Source organism: Macrosteles quadrilineatus, unplaced genomic scaffold (genome assembly GCF_028750875.1).
Source record: "Macrosteles quadrilineatus isolate MER2022 unplaced genomic scaffold, UCM_ALF_1.0 Scaffold_2__2_contigs__length_208266976, whole genome shotgun sequence".
Lineage (NCBI taxonomy): Eukaryota > Metazoa > Arthropoda > Insecta > Hemiptera > Cicadellidae > Macrosteles > Macrosteles quadrilineatus.
The window spans coordinates 50,590,264-50,606,752 of NW_026542595.1; the positions used below are offsets into that span (position 1 = coordinate 50,590,264).

Consider the following 16,489-nt stretch of genomic DNA (forward strand, 5'->3'; position numbering starts at 1 on the left):
AATGTTTTTTTGTCTTTTAACTGCTTCAAATGAAATATCCGTGTCGGAATGGTTTTACGATGGTAAACATTAATTTATGAGAATTATAATGATAACAATTAATTATAAGAAAATATTATTAAGGGTTTTTCATGGTTTATAACGATTCCTAATTATATAAATGCCTTTTTAACGGTAATAAAAATAATACTATTTGGATGATAATATTACGTGGTCAAGTGGGAGGAAAAATAAACACTTCAATAATAATTACTAAAATGACTACTCTTTTTTATCCCCGTTAAAACTTGTGTTGGTGTTTTAAATGTAGACAGTTAATGCGCACCGTAGAACCGATACTTTTATATTGGCCTGACTAACACTGGTTTATATTTAAAAGATTGACTCATTAATCAATTTATTTTGTTTACGTCGCTGAAGCACGATGTGTGGGATGTGTGGGGACGGGGGATACACCGTAAAATAAAGATCGCGTATGTGAGTTATACACTGTGTATTGTAGTGAAAGAAATTTCTATTTTTCAATGGTTTGGTTTAGTTATGTTGTATAAAATAGCTTATACATTATTAGAAATGCGAAAGAATTGTAATTGTATTTTTTTTCTATTTGCAATTGCATTTATTAGGCCAATATTCTAATTCCATAATTACTTTAAACTAAAAAAAATCGTACCAATATATATATACTATAAATCACAAGAAATTATAAATTAAAGTTAAATTTATAACATTTTTTACAAAGTATCCGTCTTAAGAGATTTTCCAGATAACGTTTTCAGTTTTGAAAACGACTAGTGGTTAAATGTTTAAAACAAGTTTTAAGTTGTATTATATCAAGCATGATACCTTCCTTGTGTCAACAGATGGTGTTTTCTTTGCTTCGCACCCTAACTCTTTTAATGACAGAGTACATACTTTTTATGAAGACCAAAAATGTAAAAATGCTGTTTAACAACAGCAACTGTTAAATATATTACATTAAAATAGTTATATGCAACAATAAAATATTCACTTGGTCTCTAAACATCTGTGTATCAAATACTTTAAGCAGTGAATTTTTTATACTGTAATACCAATAACTATCTGGAGTAAATCCATCACCGCATACCTACATAGGTACATGAAGTAACAATAGTTTTTTATTCCTAGGACTTTAGGCACGAGCCCGGGATTGTTTTTTGCATTAGTTCGGGCTAGACCAAGGGGTTGTGGCGTTATCACTTAGATAAAATAAATTGGTGATTTTGCGGGATTTGATCCCGGGACCTCACACCCGGGACCTGGGAAGTAACAATAGTAGGATAGTAAATAAACTCAACTTACAGGTTAAGTCAAGATAGATAGCAGAAAAGATGTAAATAATTGTTTGTTTACCTAATCATAAATTTGGAAGTTTGGATAGATTTTTGCACCAATCGTTGTTACTCAATCTCACCCGAACTGTGGTTTAGAATCGTAAGCAATTTGGAATAGATTTAAATTATAGTCTGGAATAAAACATAAGCTTATTGAGGTTTTGAAATGTTGATTTGTGGCTTTGCCCTTAGCCTTCGCAGTATTAAGCTTATGAGTCTTATTTTTCATTAGCATTCGTAGCAACAATAAGAAAATATATAACGTTTGTGTTTCAAATGCTTTTAATTTTACAATGTCACACAGCTGGTTTTATAAACTAATCGAGATGATTCATTAAAATAGTTTATAAGTTGCATTATACAGTACTTATTTTTGCATCATTCATTAGGCAGTGTGTATGAGATACTACTTTCAGTGTATGTTTATGTGTGTGACACTCGCTGTAGTGTGTATGTGTGTTACTCTAACTCTGGTGTGCGTGTAGTGTGTATGTGTGTGGCACACTCACTAACACTGTCCAAGACCACTTGCTGAGCAGCTCGCGTCGGTGCTTCTTCTGTTGTTCAGCTTGTTTATGGCGAACCGACTCTCTCCCCGCTTCTTTTGGTTAAGTGAATCACTTCCTTAAGTGCACTCTCTTGTTTTCTCTTGATTAATTTCTTTTTGGAATCTATAAGCAACTTATTACTTTCAAACTAAGAATAGTTCACTTAACCTGATGACGATGTACACAACGATAATTTGTGAATGTTTAGTTACCAATTGATTGTAATTTATAGTTATTTATTGCTAGATAAATATAAAGTTGTGAACATTTGTTATGCTTTATACTAAGCAATATTACTGATATTTGTATGGATACCTTTGGCCAAAAGAAAATAATAATGCAAACATAATAATGGAAAACAGTGGTTTGAATGTTTTTTTTTTCTTTTAAGTAAACTAACAAAGTATTTTTAACTAACCATGCCTAAAAAATAGTATGCATAAAAAAAACTATTATTTTCTATTTTTCGTGGTATTCGACTAAGTCGCAGTCATTCTGGGTGGTTAGAAAATCATAAATCCTCATTAAAAATATAAGAAAGTGTTTTACTTAGTAAAAATTAAACAAAACATTACAAATGTTACAAGCTAACTAGGAGTAAAAGATGGTAAATTTTTTTCGAAAATCCTATCGCCGATGACTATACAACATGGCTTCTAAAATGTAAAAAGTAAGAAGCGTATGTCTGTATAAATGAAATAATTATATGTTGTTTAAATTAGTTTAATGAAAATTTCGCTTGAGGTGGTCATTTTAAAACTAGTGATTGATGGTAATATCAATATTTACATATAATTATAACCTTATATTAAATAACTCATGTTTATTTAAAATAAACATGAGTCGGCATAAACTAGCATATTATAACCAAGCAGTTACTGTTTTATGTTTAAGTGTAACTGATGTATTTGTACAAACTGTAATTCAATTTATATTTTAATGCTGCATAGTTATGCAGACACTTCTTATCTGATGTAAGGAAGGTCAGGCCAGGTGCATTATTAATTACAAACAAGTGAACAATGAATACATTTTTGTGCTCATACCTATAATGTTGTATTCTTAAAATGTCGTCAACACCTATGTTTAGCTTAGGATCTTAAACCAGATGTGTTGAACAATTTTCCGGTGAGAGATACTTCGTAAATTTATATAATTGTATATATGTCTAAAATCCATCTTGGGATGAAAATAAATGAAATATCGAGTTCCCGAAATATTCAGTTCAAATTCTAAAGTTTACTCTTTTATTTCAGCTTTGAACACCATCTCTGATGCAGCATTGTGTCTTATAAATCTATATAAATTAAATTACAGTTTTGTCTGTACATTGCTTAGAATCATGCAGTTTTTGGTTATTTTTACGTTTCATAGCCTAAGAAAGCCGAAACGAGTCTTATCTCAATTTCTGTCTGTATATCTGTTTGTCTGTCCATTCTGTGACTCTGTCTGTAACGCCAAATTGTCATTTTACGCGGCCTACTCCTAGGACACTAGAGTACCGATCAAGGTTCTAATCATTTTTCTGTATTTACTGGATTGGTGAGAGTGTCTTGGGCTATAAAAACATGGCCTCGCTTCTTTGAAAACAAAATAACGAACCATCAAAAACCCAATTTTGTTTGATTTTTGTCAAATTTTCTCCCAATGTTTCCTATTACATTTTATGAAATAACGATCAGCTGTTTGAATTAGTTCTCACTTCTAGCTGTCACTGATATGTTTACATTAAAAGTTGTTTACAAATACCGCAACCATTTCCGATCAAGTTTTGTTAGCACATCCAAACCAAGTGAGATTAGAAACGTTGTGCCTTACTTAACCTGTTTAATTAATCGCAAGTGCAGCGAGTGTTCTTGAGTTTTTATAACCGGGGAAAATACCGTGAATCAGTGTTGTATTAGTGCTGGAAAACTTAAAATTTTTAAATCGTGTTCACCAATGCTAACAAAAAGGTTTCCGCACTCATTCATGGCCCTTCAAGGACAGTTGTGTAAAGTGCAAAGTAACAAATTACAACTGCAGCGGGTGATCGTGGATGTTGCTGCGATCTTGGAAGAACTTTCTGATTTCACTGTGATCGTAACAGAGGTTTAACTTAGAGATGTAGCTAAACTTGCTTTTCTAAAGTGTCATATTTTGTTTCTACTTACTTACATTTCGACAACGATATCGGTACATTCTTTTCTACTTAGGAAGTAAAACTACAAACGTCCAAAACCCCAGATTTGTGAGTTTTCTGTCACATTTACTCCGAATGTTTGCTAGATAAATGTATCGATTATCGATTAGAGATAACATAATATTTTATAAGAAACCTTTGTTTGGATAAAGGTGGTTTGTTCAAACTGTCATTAACATGTTAACATTAGAAGTTGATTACAAATAATGTTATTAATGGAAAATAATTTTGATTTACGAAAACTTAAAAAAAATAAAACCAAGTGCGATTATAATAACTACGGTACTGCACCACATCAAGTGAAAGTTTTTGAGAAAACCATAGGGAGTTTTTAAAGCTTTACGTTGTTAACATAAATGTTACATGTTTTGTGGCCTGTGTATTTATTTATTTATATATTTGCCAACGGATTAACACAAATAATACAGGTTGATTACATGGACCCTTTGAATTGTTCTTAAGTACTATAGTTCTATTCATAAATGTAAACGTTGGTTTATAGTACTGCTACTTTTCCTTAGAACCGGTGGTAGCAGTAAGAATCATTTTTACGTACAAACACATCACTATTTTACAACCATAGTTATCGTTAGTGCTGCACCTTATTTCTTATTAAATTTAATTGATGTCTTACTGTATAATTTTTGCGTTTTCTGTCTGGACTCCAAAATGTTAGTTTATCCTATGAAAATGATCAAACATTAGTGAAAGATTTTTTTTAGCAAACCATCATGATTTTTTAAAGCTTGGCGTTGTTAACGTATAAATGTTTTGTAGACTGTGTATTTATTTACTTATTTATATATTTGCCAAAGGATTTACACCAATTTTACAGTTTGAAAAATCCATTATCATAAAATTTGACGACAATATCAAAACTTTCAAATAATTATTTTGTTTGTAGACTACTTTGCTTTGGTTAAAGCGTAGCAAATCCCTTAATTCAATTCTGTATTTGTGTGTGTATGTCTGTTGGTAACGCATTAATGTCTTTATTTCTCAGTGTTTCGTGGAAAAGACAAGATCACCTTTGTTAATGAAAATTTCAACCCGAATAAAGTGTGCAGTAGTGAGGTTGAGGTGGTATTTTCAGTGTGAAAAGTAACTTTCAATTACAGGCCTACCTTAGGGCTATGCCTCATATATCTATAAAGCAAGTCCTTTTATCATTAGATATAATATATGGACTAACACGATCGGGTGACATTTAATTGCGAAGCATTCGTTTTGGCTTTGAAACTGTCAGATATTGTATTTGCGAAGGTTTGTATGTATTCCTATACAGTAGTAGTTTTGGCAGCATATCTGGAAAAATGCACACTAAATATGCAAACCAACTCCTGTTCTGAATATAAGGTTTCAACTTACTACAAGATTCCCGTACGTAGAACGGGCAAACAGCTAGTAACAAATATGAGTGTAAAAGGTGTGTGATACCATTGACTATAGTTGTATTAATAGTCAAAGGTGATACCTGGTGAAGTTTTGTTACTGACTAAGACCAGCTAGTCAGGACCATTTACTGAAAGCCCAATGATTCCAATAAGTTGGGTCCAGTTTTGATCGATCAAAAAGTGAGGATTGAACCGCTGACCCTTTGATTACCAGGCGAGCACTGTAACCCCTGAGCGACTGAGCTATTTAAATTAAAGCTTCAAATCACTCTCGCAGTAATGGAGCTTAAATTGTTGAAAAATTTTAAATCTAAATTGTAATGGGCCATAATTCGACACAACATTAATTTAATATTTTAGTTTTACTCTCAAAACATTCAAACGGTCAAGGTAAATGATAAATATCATCACTATAAACACATATGAGGTCCTAATCGGACAAGATGATTGCAAAGCCGAGGATGTTTATACTGAGAGAAAACACGTGTAATTAAGTAGTCCTAGGCCATAACTATAACCCATTAGTCGGTGGAAAGTGAGTCTGAAAAGTGTACACGGTCAATCGGAGTTGGGATGTGAGCAATTAGGGCTTGGTGAACGGAGAAAAGAGGCCCATTAAACTGGGAATGTTCCAAATTATAAAGACGGAGGGGAGGGGGTCGTCATATTTCTCAGGCTCACGCCCGCCCACAAATTATTTGAGCGACTGTCGGATTTGCGGTTCCCTTACTCGATTCAGTCGCAATATCGTTTTTACCACGCTGCAATTCTGACCAAATTTACGAAGAAGATTTACTAACGTAATTATAAACATTATTTTAATACTTAAACATTTTTGAGAATGGAATCCATCTGCAATTCAAAGATATGGACAATTTAAAAGATTTTATAGCTGTTGAACTGGTTTGAACAGTCGTGTTTCTTTAATTAATAAGATTATTTAATTGTTAAAACTTCTTTATTTAGAATTTTTAGCAAAGCTTTTAAACTATGTCTCTTTAATGCCATTATCGGTTACCATGTTCCGCAAACATAAACAATGTGTGTATTTGATCACAAAACATGACACATGTTGGTGGATACTCGGAACAACACAATGCAAATACACGATTGAACACGCCACTACACGACACGACCCTGTATCAACTGTAACACAGTACACACATGTACAATACACTCATCGCAATAGTTTGTGGTTTTAATGCTAAGCAACATCCTACTTATCATAAGAAATTTGAAAATTTTGCCTTTGGGAGTAGCGGGGATAGGGGGTAGCTTAACATTTTCAAATAGCATAGTCGAGTTTGGTATCATTTTGTAGGTCTTGGCGAAACATAACAATTAACTTAAAGAAAATAGAAATCGGACCTTTAATAACAAAATGACAGTTCAAAATTACTTTTAATAACCATTGTCTTAATCATGTTTAGCTGCCATTTTGTTATTAATGGTCCGATTTCTATTTTATTTACGTTATTGTTATGTTTCGTCAAGACCTGTAAGATGATACCAAACTCGACGATACTTGTCATTTGAAAATGTTGAGCTACCCCCTACCACCACTATTAGGGAAAAATTTTCAAAATTTACCATAATTATTGTAGCCCCTCATACCTAGGAAGTTTTGCCAGAATCAGATTTCTACTATCTCAAATGGTTGAAAAGTTAAAGGGGGGTGTAAGTTACTTTTCAGCCACCCTGTATATTATATTTAAAATGTTGGAAAAGACAAGTAAAATGTGTAATATTAATTATCTAAGTGACACACTTGCTGGTATACATCCAAACGATCTTGTTTTTACAAATATTGAATTAGTTTTGATAATATACAATATTGTAATAATATTGTATTGATATAGCCTATATAAAATTGTATCGTACAAAATCGTCCGAAATGGAATTTAAAGATGACGGTAAAAATTAAACCCTAAAGATAAAGATACGGTTTGGTTTAAGTTTAGTACCCTTAACAACAAGGATCTTACGTAGTGAGAACGAAAATCATGAAATTGGTAACATTAAAATACTAGTCTATTAATAATATGAATCCTTGATTAAATTTTACACCAAGTTTATTTTTTGACGATACGTCTTTTAAGATTAATGATTAAACCTTTTTCTCAAATCAATATTTAAAGAAACGGATATTAATTTAATGTTGAAAGATATATTTAACATTATAATTAACAGTGGATATTTAAAACATTGAATGAAAACTACAACTTCATTAAGTAAACAATTGTATTTAGAAAAACATGTTTAAACCCTTGTGTTTTAAACATCATGATTCATGACAGAACAGAGCTGCGTTAACACAACCACATGTTTTACCCGCGAAACGCTATCAACTATGTACAGATTTTTGGTGAATATAAAATAAAACGTGATATGTTGTCAACGATGTCGTGTATGTATAAATTACACTTCCCTCGTGGTTTAGCGGCTGAGCCAGGTAATATTGTCCCATAAAACCCGGCGTCATTGTCGCGGAGGTAGATCAATCAAGCCCTGGCAGAGATAACGTCATCAGCTCTGCAACGCTTCAGCTATAATACGGTACAGCTATAGTGGTGTGTCATACACGGCACTTAGGTTATAATAAACTACAGCAACAGTGGTGTGTCATATACGGCACTTCGGTTATAATAAACTACAGCAACAGTGGTGTGTCATATACGGCACTTCGGTTATAATACGGTACAGCTATAGTGGTGTGTTATATACGGCACTTCGGTTATAATACGGTACAGCTATAGTGGTGTGTCATATACGGCACTTAGGTTATAATAAACTACAGCAACAGTGGTGTGTCATATACGGCACTTCGGTTATAATACGGTACAGCAACAGTGGTGTGTCATATACGGCACTTCGGTTATAATACGGCACAGCAACAGTGTAGTGTCATATACGGCACTTCGGTTATAATACGGTACAGCTACAATGGTGTGTCATATACAGCACTTCGGTTATAATACGGTACAGCAACAGTGTAGTGTCATATACGGCACTTCAGTTATGATACGGTACAGCCACAGTGGTGTGTCATATACAATCTCGGTTATAATACGGTTCAGCAACAGTGTAGTGTCATATACGGCACTTCAGTTATAATACGGTACAGCTACAATGGTGTGTCATATACAGCACTTCGGTTATAATACGGTACAGCAACAGTGTAGTGTCATATACGGCACTTCAGTTATGATACGGTACAGCCACAGTGGTGTGTCATATACAATCTCGGTTATAATACGGTACAGATACAGTGGTGTGTCATATACGGCACTTCGGTTATAATACCGTACAGATACAGTGGTGTGTCATATAAAATCTTCGGTTATAATATGGCACAGCTACAGTTGTGTGTCATATACGGCACTTTGGTAATAATACGGTAGCCACTGCTATGTACGATGAAAATAAATTTGTTTTATGTTTTAATGCATATTTTTATTCTGTACCGAATTCTTGAAAGTTAGCTTTTTATCAGTGAAACAAAACAAAATTAATGTAAACAAAGTCATATGATAAATAAAAGGAAACAGTTGGTTGAACACAGCACCTCTCCCCTAATTTTTAGAATAACATGTTCATTATTGTGAACGATTGTTTTTTCCTTGAGCTTCTTCTTAAGGCAGGGGTTGAGGCTTGACCGTTTGGTAGAGCAGCTAGAGGGTAGTTAAAGTGACCTTCATCTTCAGTATGGTTGTTGATCACATGATCATTTGCTCCCTGAAGTTCTTGATCTTGATCTGTAGGCCCTAGAGGAAGTTTGATATTAATTAAGTAGTCTCGGTCGTCTTTCTCGCCGCTTAAATTTGAACCGACCGATGTTAGTTTATCAATGTGTCTCTTGTAGGCAGAACTTCCAGATTCAATAATATACGGCACTTAAGTTATATGCAGCTACAGCGGTGTTTCATACATAGCTTTTAACTCTAATATAGTACAGCTACAATGCTATAAAAGACATAGTGCTCAAACTATAATCCTGCATTATCATAAAGTAATTATTAATACTTTATTATAACCTAGATGTTTTTATAAATTATTATTTCACTTCAGCTATTTAAACAACTCTTTAGGATTGGTAAAAAATATTATAACACTAATTATCCAATTAAATATTGAATTGACACTTCAGTGTCAGTAATTAGACTAGTACTACTAGTAGTCATTCTAGGCCAGCCCTACTAGTAGACATCAAGCTATACCAAAATATGGCCCCTTGTTTGTTATTACCGTACCACGTCTTGTAAAAATGTGAAATTCTTTAAATATATGGCTGTGGTGGTTTTGTTATAAACATCAAGCTAGATGACTATGAATGAGCTTAATTTTTTTATATTTATTTTACTACTTAATGTGCTTAATTTTTCAAAAAAATATCTTCGATATCGCAGATGAAATTCATAAAGCGGATAGGCCTACATGAGAATCTAATTATTCTGTTCTGTTTCATCGTCCTTCTAGATACATTTCCTCAACAATACATAAATTTATATTTATAAATTTTACTGTTATCCACTAATCAAATTCATATTGTTTTATCACTAACATTTACATCAATTCCCATTTTATTTTTGTAAACACGTCAGTATGATCGTTATTTAAAATTACCAACCCGACTAACAAGCCCAATCAAACGCCACTTAGCAACTCTCAGTGTAAAACAATTTATCGCCGCGACCCTGCACAAATACAACCGCAATATGAACATGACCGTTTTGCTTGGAATAAATCAAGTGTTTTTGACAAATGGCTACACCAAGTGATACGGTCTGAAAACGATTTACATATCATTTACATACCATAAGCCTCGATACCGCCTGTCGAGACAAATGGAACTTTGTGTCTGTATAAATTATAGATCTTCATTGCCTGTTCATTTCCAACTTTTCACGTCTATATTCACGACTTTTACGAGTATATTTTAATGATGCTTGCAACTCGGAATATTCTAATCGAATAGAATTGTCTCTTTATATCTTTCTTCATTTTTATGAGTGACAGGTAAAAGGCTTATGAAACAATTATAGTATGTCACTTAATTTAGTTTTTGCATTTGTTTATGAGAGAATGGATCAATTATAGATATCTACTCCGAGCAAAAATTCTTAAATGATAAAATAACATTTTCGTTAGCAATATAAATATTTATTAAGTTATAAAAAAGGCAAATGCAATTTTAAAAAGCGTTTCTACTTGGGCGACATTCTTCTGATATTGGTTCCCTTCAATCACGCTCTGATATTGTGAGCTTAGAATCGATATCTTCACATTTTACTCTATTACGAAAACTACTCTTATTTCATGTTATTCTAGTAGGAAACTGCTTGCTCACGCCTTTGATTATGCTAATCTTCACTAAAAACTGTTCAGCCAATGAGCTCACAGCACTAATGTATTTTATTGAACTGTTGTAAACTTAACCTGACATTTGATATGATAACTGCATTCTTTACTTCACCGTTCTTAATACTACATTCTTTGTTAATGTTTTGTTATAACGGATTATACAATCAATTACGTTTTTTTTTATTTACGTACTACAGTAGTCTATTTTACGTATTAAAAAAACTGAACCAAAACGTACATGCTAGAACCATTTTTGTGTTAATTCCAAGTTTACAAGTTAAGACCTGGAATTAATTTATAACTAGTAATTTATTCAACCTAATCAGAGTTCATCCCAATTTATGTAATGAGTTTGACCTGTATGATTTTATGTAGACTTTTAACAAACAGTTAGAAAAATACAATACTAAAAAGTTTATTTAAATGTGTATTTCCTGTCTTTTAATCTTTTGCCATAGCTTTTGTCTGAATAAATGGTTGTTAGTAAAAACTGTCAAAGTCAATAGCTTTAAGAAGAATCAGCCTACCATAGACATTCAATAAAATTTGACATCAATGAAACATTTGTTTGATTTTATTTTTACTTGTAATTAGTAGCGAAAGAAAGATTTAGAAAATTTTATTCATTACTAACAGCTTGGAGTTATAATAAAGTAATAAAACAACTAGAAGCCACAGCTACATAAGATTTAGGATAAATGAATGTAAATTAATATACGTACTACTAAAATTTAAAGGGATAATTCCAAAGGTTTAATTGAGGCAACTCATCATTTTTAACAACACAATTTGATATTTATAAATAAACCTCTTTCCCTGAAAAGGAAGCAAATGCATGTTAGAGTATCGTCCACTTTTACGAGAATTGAAATATTTTCAGATAGGTAAACTTGTTCATTTATAAGCCCTAAAGGCATTATGTTTAATCTTGCTAGTCTTGTGAAGTAAATACAACACAATTTTACCTTTGTAAATAATTGAAATTAAATTTTCATTTAAGGTAATTCCGTTGTAAAAACTGTAATCCCTAGAGCAAAAATATTTCTTTTATATTCATCAACGGCTAATAAATCAACGTTGGTTGAAAGTAATTAATAGTCTACATTAAGTCCCTTTACCAAAACACCTGATCGTCGAATGCTTCAGTTCTTACACGAAAGTTTGTACAAGAAGCGGTGGCGGCGGCGACTGGCTGCTATTAATCTAAGCGTGAGTTATTGTGGGGCCGGCGAGGTGAATCATTTTTGCCCTTTACACTTCAGCAGCTGTTTTCCAAGCAATTAATTTATATTACACGAATAAAAAGCATTTTTCGCTACACTACTGTGAAATTACCTGTTTTCGTTACATGTTTATCACCTACGAAAATTCATCATTACATATATTTACTACGGCTGAAAAATGTTCACTATGCAAAAGTAATGTTTACTATCTTTTTTGGATTTTGCCGACGAAAAAACAAAGATTTGTTATTGTTTTGTCAACTGTTTAAATTTTCAACGACCTAAACTGTACAACCAAAGGAAATATAACTGTTTTTAATATTGATGCTATAACCTGTGAAATGCTATGAGTTTTGTAATGTTAAAAAAACAATTAATTAGTCTTTGTAGTGTAGCTAAAAGTAACGTTCAAAACACGCATGAAAGTGGGCCTCTACATATTCTCGACCATTAAAAGTGCTGGATAAATCTCGCACTTCAAACATGGTCTCAAATAAATATGTAATGACTTACTTTCTACTCTTGTTATGAAATATACTACATTTCATAACATATACTAATAACATTTGCTAATAAAATATACTACATTACTGCTGTATTTCATCATACTGCAGCAAAAAGAGCCGTTTTAATACATGCGTTGCGGGTCTAAAGTAGCATTTTTACTCTCTAGAGAGTAAAAATCATTTTTAGCCCCAAGAAAGTAAAAACCAGCTGTTGTCAACTCAGTTGTAAATTTCGATTGTCAACAATAGCATATATCGAAAGTACTTATCGATTGCAGTTAATTGTTACCTTATTGTAAATAAATGTACATATCGATAATATAATGCACACTAACAAAATCGCAATAGACAAAACGATTGAATCACTTTCAAAAACAGCTGCTTGTTTCCAAATTAAATAAAAAAAAAAAAACTAGAGAGGTTATCTTGAAATGAAAACCATTTCAGTTTTCTAACATAGTTAGTTGAAATAATGGTACAATATAACGAAAAATATAGTTCATCACACGGGCAAAAAGTGTCTTTTCACCCCTCGCTCATTTCTCGACCTGGGCTTCGCCTCGATCGTAAAACTTGAGTTTGGGTCAAAAACAGTCACTTTTAGGCCTAAAATTATTGTGATTTTAATGTGTTCCTGGCTTAGTTAACAGCTGGCCTTAATAGTAACAAAGCACACAAGACATCTCACTCCAATCGACACACATACCTTACTCTCTTATTTGGGTTTAAATACCCAAATTTATTATACGGTAAAAAAAGTGTCCATAATAATGTAAGATTCCCATACGAGTTTTGCGACTGTTTAACAGAAAAACAGGATTTACAATTTCTTCCAATCGTTGTTTAACCAATCATCCCCTTTATGGGATTATTGTAGGCTGCACAGTAAAACTCTTTGCAGATTTACTTTTGCTATTTTGAATTCAATTAGTTTGTATATTTGGTTTATGTTTATCTTTCTGTTTCTAGAACGTATTTTTGTTTCAGGTAAAATAGTATTTCCTATGAAGTTCCTTTCTTAAGTAAAGTGAATATTCGATCAAATATAATTTACTAAACTTTAACTATATTTACTTACAGATACATTGATATAGACGTTTCATATGATTCGAGATAGGGTTTTTTTTTAATGATCATAATTAAAATTTGTTATTCAAATAAAAATTCCGTATCAATGGTTTCAGGCCTGTAAATATTTAAAATTTAAATTGTATACAATTAAAAGCACAAAAGATGTGTAATAGCTGTGCAAAAACTTAAATCCTACTTAAAGTATAGAATACTCAGAAGTTAATCAATACATAAAAAGCTATTATTTACGCTTCATGTAGATGATTGGTTTGAATCGCGCTAATTAGGGACATCATTATCGAAGGAATAAATCATCCGTTCCAACTTCTTAACTATCATCAATAATATCGGCTTGAAAACGTTTCATCGACATTGGACGAAATTTTATTTCTTATGATGAAGGAACTCAACTAAAGAAAAGTTTTAATTGAATTTTCATCCGGAAGAATTCCTTTAATAAACGATAAACTAAATTTAAGTTTTGAACTTCTTTGCTTTTTTATATTTAACCCTGAATTCTCAGTCAGAGTTTGACGAGTGTCGATGACAGCTGCCGTGTTATTCAGAACTGTCAAAACAATATGATCTACAAACACACAGAAACTAGCGAACAAATATGAATGCACGCATAGTCTTAGTTGTTTTGTCTATGCCAGAGTAAGCTGATTAGTTATAGGCTTAGCTGGCTTTTCAAAAGTAGAACTGTTGACCAATAGTGTTGATTAATAGTAGTCGAGAAAGAAAAAAATAGAGAAAGAGAGCGAAGGACTAGCCTAGTTATTTAGGAAAAAAATGTTGATCAAAGAAAATTATAAGATATAGGTACAGTAATTCAAAATTATTATTGCTGGGATTTGTTTGAACAAAATATTTTACACATAAAATCAAACTAAAAAAAAATATATCATGCAGTAACTAGAAGAGTTTCAATTTATTGTACAATGATCAATTTTGTAGAATTCTGAAAGTAAATTAATAAAACTGAATATGAGTCATACAGGATGCTGAACACTCACTGGGGCGTCTCAGAATGTCAATCATTGATCTAATCACAATTTTACTCAAATTTGACTGGTCTTGGTGGATTGATCCATAAATAGCTTCTTGAATAGTGATGAGTTCCAAGTTCACTTGCTGGCTTGCTAGTTGACAATAGCACTTTCAAAATATCCTTTGTCCATATGGGACTTAGTAATAAGTTCATAATGAAATAGCACAAGTCAATGATTAATAATTAATTATTAATTATTATTATTATTAATTATTAATTATTAATTAGCTTGATAATCGCAAAAATCAATTGTGTTTTAAAAATAATATTGGGAAGAAATTATATGTATAGCGATGGTGTAAAAATTAGAAACACAATGTTTTTTTTTTGTTTTTTTTTATAATCAAATGTATGATATAATAAACATTAAATTAAGTAACGTGATGTACTAGTACCCAACAAGTAGACTACTATTAGACAACATTTTTTGTGACTATGGTAAAAAAAATATTTTAACATCTTGACAATAGCGTATGTTGATGTCATACATAATTAATACATAATTTTTAATAGTACGCATTTGAATGTGTTCGTTACATGTTCAACTACAACATTTACATTCATGTAAATATACAGGGTGTTGAAAATGTCTGGAACCAGCATTATATCTGGTGAGTGGTTAAAGAAATACAACTGATATTTTGTGTACGGATATACTATGGTTTTACCTATCTTTTGGTGCCTTATGACATTTTTTACCACTTATAGGGAACGTCCTGTGGAGGATGCAGTAAAAAGTTTTAATGGAAGCCTATGGTAAATGATACATCATTTTAAAGGCCATTTTCTTCTGAGTAAGGAGCCACAAGTTTCATCTCAAAAGGACCACCCTAGCGAAAATGGTGACTGTTTGAAGTTTTTTAAAATAATTGAATTTTAAATTTCAAACAGTCGCCATTTTTGCTAGGGTGGTCCTTTTGAGATGAAACTTGTGGCTCCTTACTCAGAAAAAAATGGCCTTTAAAATGATGTATCATTTACCATAGGCTTCCATTAAAACTTTTTACTGCATCCTCCACAGGACGTTCCCTATAAGTGGGTTTTTAAATTTCAAACCGTCGCCATTTTTGCTAGGATGGTCCTTTTGAGATGAAACTTGTGGCTCCTTACTCAGAAAAAATTGGCATTTAAAATGATGTATCATTTACCATAGGCTTCCATTAAAACTTTTTACTGCATCCTCTACGGGACGTTCCCTATAAGTGGTAAAAAATTTCATAAGGCACCAAAAGATAGGTAAAACCATAGTATATCCGTATACAAAATATCAGTTGTTTTTCTTTAACCTCTCACCAGATATAATGTTGGTTCCAGACATTTTCAACACCCTGTATGTATATGATTGTGACAGGGCTTAAACAGGTCAGCCTCAATATACATTTCTGTCTTGTAACTGTGTATGTGTGCAAATGTGTTGGAAGACTCCTTGTATATATTTGTATGATACAATCATTATACATGTGCCCACAACTAAAATACTAACTTATAGTCAATGTTAGTTTATCGATAGTAATTGCATTTATAAAAGTGAAATAAATTGCATTGCTTAAAGTACCGTTTCTCCATCATGCCATAAGTGAAAAAGCAATAAAATACACAACATAGATTTAAGAGACTGCTCATAAATTAAAAGACATTAAACTGGAAAAGTACTTTGGTGGGTGAAATACTCGTCGAGGGCTGTACAGGCTACACTATACAGTCCCTAGCTCAGATCTGTGTATACGAAGCCACAGCTGCGATAGATGGGTATATCGAGCAAAAACTCACCGGGTTCGGTGCAGTTATGTAAATTAAG

The 16,489-nt window shown here is 32.3% G+C and overlaps 1 protein-coding gene across 1 annotated transcript in view; it reads left to right on the top strand.

Moving 5' to 3' along the window:
- LOC128986124 (serine proteinase stubble-like) overlaps positions 1 to 16,489 on the top strand; it is a 156,936-nt gene that overhangs the window by 156 nt on the left and 140,291 nt on the right. The gene's annotated exons all lie outside the window — the stretch shown is intronic.